Below are 6,000 nucleotides of genomic sequence, written 5' to 3'. Positions count from 1 at the left end.
CTTGGTTTTTGGTACTGTTTCTCTCCCTCTCTGTGTGAAACTTGCAAGCTGCTAATTGTGTTAGTACATTAAGATAGAGTCTGTTCTCAAAGCAATACTTTGTAACAACAACTATTCACACAGAGAAGGACTCAAAGCGATACTTTGTAACAACAGAAACAGCACACAGATACTCCCTGCCCTTTTGTTATATTTATCTCGCTTTTTTAACAATTGTGATTAAAATAGAGATAGAGGATGTATGTGGATGGATGCTTGGTGTGGATAATAAATGAATGATCAGGGAGGTGCCAGCCTAAGAATCCAGTGTCCATCGGCCAAAGAAGGCGTCAAGTGGAAACAGCCAGAGGAACCCCGGAGCGCAGACTGGAATCCACCCAACAGCCTCAAGAATGGGAGAATCGAAGAACAAGATAACATCTGGCAGAACAGAGCTGTCAGGAATGTGCCATCTGCTGATTGATTCAGCCACAGCATGATGAAGCAATTCCCACAGACTCGCATAGGAATAAATTCCTATAAAAATTGACTCTAGAAACTGAGAACTTTGGGGTCTGATTCTGCAAACCAACTTCCAGGAGCGTCAGATGTGCATCTGACAAGGCCCTGCTCCCTCCTCATGTCCAGGCCACCTGGCCAGTGGCTTGGCATGAGCAACTCTAAGGCTGGTAACTATGATAACAACCTTGCAGAACTTGTGTGTGTATGTATGAATGAATGTGTGAATAAATATGAGATTGAATGGAATGTTATAGCTATAACTAACTGCTTACTATGATTCTTTCTTTATTCACAATAAATGTGGCATTTTGCCTTTTGCCCTTTAATAATATCCTGCTGGTTTTTATTTTATTAGTATAACATATGCTGCAAGGTTGTACACTAACTAATATTTGTTTATTCCACAGGCTATTTATAGACTTTGTGGCTTCCTTTAATTGCCTGAACCCCTGTACTGGCTGTAGGTAAGGGGCATGACAAAAACCTGTGCTAGAAATTAAGGATGAGTCACAAACCCATGATTTCAGCATTTGCCAGGATTCATCTGTGAGTGTTTGCAGAAATTTCTGAGACAACACAGCCTATTGATAACTCATTAAGATCTTCGCTCCAGAGAAACAACAAGCAATTGATTCAAAACTTGCTCTGCTTTTAGCTGATGCTTCTGGGTATTGACAGGGCCCCACAGAAGCATACTGTAAAATGGAGTAACAATAAAACATATATTTTATTTGGAAAATGAACATTTAAAAGGAGAAAAGAGAAAAATGCAGGATTGAGAAAGCTAATCTTCCCAACACCATTCTCCTATTAGTGTGGCTGCACTAATATGTCGACTCACAACAGATAATATTGCACTGTGTCTTGCAAACTTGAAGGTCACTTTAAGATTGAGCATATGGGGAACAAACAATTCTGGCTAGGGGACATATGGCATGTCCGTGACCTCTCCTAGTTTTTCACTAAAGGACCACTTGGCAAAATGCAAGGGGAAAAAAAAAACAGTTTAACTCAGCCAACCTTTCATAGCTATTGAATTTTGGCATGGGGTATGACAGTGGAGCCATGAAAATGAATGCCAGCAAGAACCTGGAATGGGTAACTTGGCTGTTGCAACCAATTAAGTAATTCACTAAGCTCATATTGAAATGCTTTGTAAAATGTAAAAGTCAAGGAGTGCCAGCAGAGTCAGTACATTTATAACATCCCATCTCCATTGAAAAGAAGCATCATCTTGAGTGCTGCTGGGCAATCCTAAAGGAAATCTGAATAATTTCCAACTCATAGCTTTATCTTTCTTCATCAGTGCCAGCAAAGAGTAAGCCTGAGATGAAACTGAGCCAAGTACTAATGTGGCCTCTTTCAGCTCTGAGTTGCTCAAATACCAGCAGTCTCAAGAAACCAGAGTGACATCACCTGTTCACCTCCAAATTACTTAAGCAAAATACAACTTGCTGGATTTCCCTCAGTGTTCCTGATCTCACTCCTGCCCTCCCAGCACAGTTCCTTACCACATCACCAATGAGATTTGTTCAAGAAAACATTTCTTAAAAAACAACTCCAGCATATGGTGTTATAAAAGGATATACACTGTGAGTTCAGACAGAAGTCCAGTATATAGAGAATAGAATCTATATATTTTTAAACAAACACAAATAGGTTTTTTATAAAAAAATGTTAGTCTCTAAAAACTAAACTGAGTTGCCTTCAATTGGCATACCAAAGACCCCACGTTTCATGTAAATGAAGCAAAAATGTAACCTGTTGAGCTGCACTTTTAACCTTCACTTAGTGCCTTTGGTATCCCATTCAGCATGACCAACATTTTAGCTGCTCTGCTTGAGATTTATACACAAAAGGCAGCACTTTTTAGAAACTAATATTCTCCGCACTTGATAAGTAATGTATCAAGTTAATATCCACCCAGAAACTGAAAGCTACTTCCTTGTACTGGTGATCGTTATCATTTCCACAACTTCAAGGCACTGCCTCTGTGATGAACAGAATATCTTTGCATTAGCCAGAAATATTATTCCAGTTGTTGAATGCTAACCCTCCACTTAGACCGGTTATTTACATAGATTTTTAATGTTCTTGGTGGGGTAAAAAAAGATTTCTGATTGTATTGGAAGAGGAAAAACCTGTATGCTCTTTCCCCAGCGCATTGAGTGCTTGTTGAGATGTTCCAGGTTTATTTTATTTGCTTTTATTTGAACAGAGGAATCATGGAGGCAGCTGTGGCAGTTTCTCCACATGACCATCAGTGCTACTAATGTGTTTCCACCTCACCTAAAGAGAATACCATGTTAGCAGTGACCAGGGTAGCTCAGTCTCCGTCCCATTCAATCCTCGGCCTCCCTGAAACTTCCATCAAGGGTGTCAATTTGTGTAAATGTGAGAGCAGACTTGGGGAGAATAGGACTGATAACATCCACACATTTTCACATGCTGTGGGCCACCAAACAGATCTAACAGTTTTGAGAGCTACTGTTAGTTTCAATTTGCATCTGTGACCCAGAGGCAGAATGTTCCGTATGCTGTTATCCTTAACTCAGCCATTCTCCTATCTCAGATAATTGTCACAATGTTTGAGATCCTATCATGTTTCTATCCACAATTGGATCTACCTGTTTTCTCCTCTTCTCTCTCCCCCACCCCCCATCTCCTGCTATAGTAGCTTTAACATCAAGAGAATAGAAATTAACTGATGTTGCTTGATTTAATATCACTCTAAAAAGCTTTAGGGCCTTGATCACTTTGAGTGGTACTTTATTTGGTGTGTAGTCCCAATGAACTGACAGGAACATTTGTAGTATTCAGCACGGGTAGCAGATTCTCTCCCTTAATTACCAACTGATCATTTGTTCAATGGCATTTGTATGAAACATTAACTTCCTTTGAATAAGGATGAAATTCTTCATATATTTTTAATTAAACTGAAAGACTTCCACGTTTGCATAACATGTTTTTTTTTCCTTTCTATTTTGTATATCTTTGCCTATTCTTTTTAACAGTTTTAATGAGTTCTTATTCTTAGCCAGGAAACCTGCACGGCTTCTCTTTACTGTCTCTGAGCAATTTGTTGTTCTCCACAGTCTGATCCTCCCTGACAGTTTTCTTGACTCTATTTTCTGTGCACAAAGAGAAAAACAAGCACTTCAGTCTAGATTACTTTCATTTTAGATTAGGGAAAACAGCAATACAAAGTGAGAACAAATATAAAATCTTCATGAGAGAGAAAGCAGAGTATCTGTACAATTGGTAATGTAAAACACTCTGTAAATTCTTTCATCTCTAATCCTCTTGGAGCCCTGTCACTAGCGGAAAGGCAGTTGGAGAGACTTTTCATTTTATGGTGTAGGCAGGATCGTTGTGTAGATAAGGTCCAGGATTGGGATTGAGTAGATCTAGGTTACTTTCTCTGGCACGGGCTTCATGTGTGTCCTGAGGCACATCATAGACATTCTCTGTGTCTCTGTTTCTCATCTGTAAAATGAGAAGATTAATACTTCCTTTGTCTCTCTTGTCTATTTTGATTTTTGCTCTCTAACAATACCTGCACAGCAAAAGAAGAAATATCGGCCTGATATCATTCAACTATTACAACATGTGCCTTAAGTTGTTATAATAACATCCCAAATTCAGCAAAGCACTTAAGCATATGCTTAAGTTTAATCAAATGCTTAAATCCCATTGACATCAATGAGGCTAAATTACCATTACTGAATAAGGATGCTTTCCTGAATCAGTGCCCAAGATTGCAGGGCATTAAATACCTTACAGGGGAGTATAACACATACAAAATAAAACAGTGTGGTAGAGATAACATAATAAGAATATGAAATGTCCATAGCAAAATGTATACACTAGATTTGTCTCCAAATTAAGGTAGAGTTGAAGATGAGGTGAGAACAAGGATATTTTCATTTGTTTATATTTATTTTGTGTTGCCAGCCCCAAACTTTAAACACAAATGAACTTTACCTTTTTGATGTTGCATGGACATATGCTGCTGTTCTGGAGATAGTTTCAATAGTTTGCAATTCCTTTCATCAACATGGTTCAAAAATTCCCACCAGAACCTGTTATTTTGACTCAAGGGCTACCTGACATACAGATAATAATGTTCACATTTTTGTTTGATGACTTGATGTTATCTCCTGCGTTCCTTGTACATTTCAAGGTAAATAATTTATTGTGAAACTGATTTTGTTCTCAGCAAAGAGGTATAATGTCTCACTTCATTTTAGCTCAGTTTCACACTGGCAAAAAATGTGCTTTTTGTATGAAAATTCTATGTTCACTGTTCTCTTTGAACTGGGTCACTTTTTCACTTTGTGGATCTGACCACTGATGTCAGGGGATCAGGCATTTGCACTCTGCATAGAGTTTATTCACTTAGCTGTGGAAGACTGCACAAGCCCCTCTGCCTTATTTAATCCTTCATTGCTCCCTCTGGGTGAGGGGGCTATGAGCAGAACACCTGCACAGGGGGTTCTCTTCAGTCAGTCAGTAATATTGCCACTTCAGCAGGATTCCTAAAAGTAGCAAGATGTCTAACTAATGTCTATAGAGATACTGCAGAGAAGGAGATATCCAAGAGAACACCCTCAGTGCTCTGAGCATCAGCACTGTGCTCTCTGCTGCATCTCCACCCTTGTGAATTCCAAAATCATGAGTCAGGCCCCTAAAAATCATGAAATTGTCTTAAAAACCAGAAAAAAATAGTTATTTTAAAAAAATGTGTCTTCTGGTTTTCAAAGCTTTGGGATTCATGTTTCTAGTTTTTCTCCATAGCCTTGTTGTCTAGAGTAACAGGTCTATAAACCCTGCACTAGCCTGGAAGGGGTTAAGGAGCTACTCTGGGATGGCGTGATCCTGCCTCTCTGAACCTGTATATCATGCCAGGACTGGAGGGGGAGTTAAAAGGAGGGAGTCCTCGTAAGGGAACAGGCTATTGAGCTTTTCCAGCCTGAAGACAGGGCTGACAGCCTGCAGAGCTCCTGCCCTCTCAGAAGAAGGGTGCAGTTCCCCTAAAAGGGAAAAAGAGACTGAGACTTGCACTGGAGACCCAGTGAAAGCTGAAGTGGACAGTGATACTGAAGCCAGAGCCCCATATGCTGGCCGAGCTGCCTGCAGATTCTTGCCCTCCCCACCCCCACCCGCTTTCCTTTCCTTTCCCTTATACCCTTATTTCACTTCATTTGCTGTGTGCTATGTGTTGTTACCCGTGGAGCCACAAGAAGGCAAGAAATAGCCAAGAGGTCTTGGCCAAGGGGCTAAGTGCCCGGCTGCTAGAAAGACACTCCCCCTCCTGCAGCACCTGCTAGAGTGTGAGTAATCAGAATCACACGTGAGTGCTCCCCAAGTAGCCCCTAAAGGAGGCACCTTATCACAGACTGATCAAGACAGCTACAAACTTGCTTTTTTAGAATATGAATGTTGAGATTCTGATGCGATAACATGACTGCAAGACAAGAGCTGAGACTTGGAAAAAAA

Source organism: Caretta caretta, chromosome 8 (assembly GCF_965140235.1).
Source record: "Caretta caretta isolate rCarCar2 chromosome 8, rCarCar1.hap1, whole genome shotgun sequence".
Lineage (NCBI taxonomy): Eukaryota > Metazoa > Chordata > Testudines > Cheloniidae > Caretta > Caretta caretta.
Note: the sequence above shows the minus strand (reverse complement) of the source record.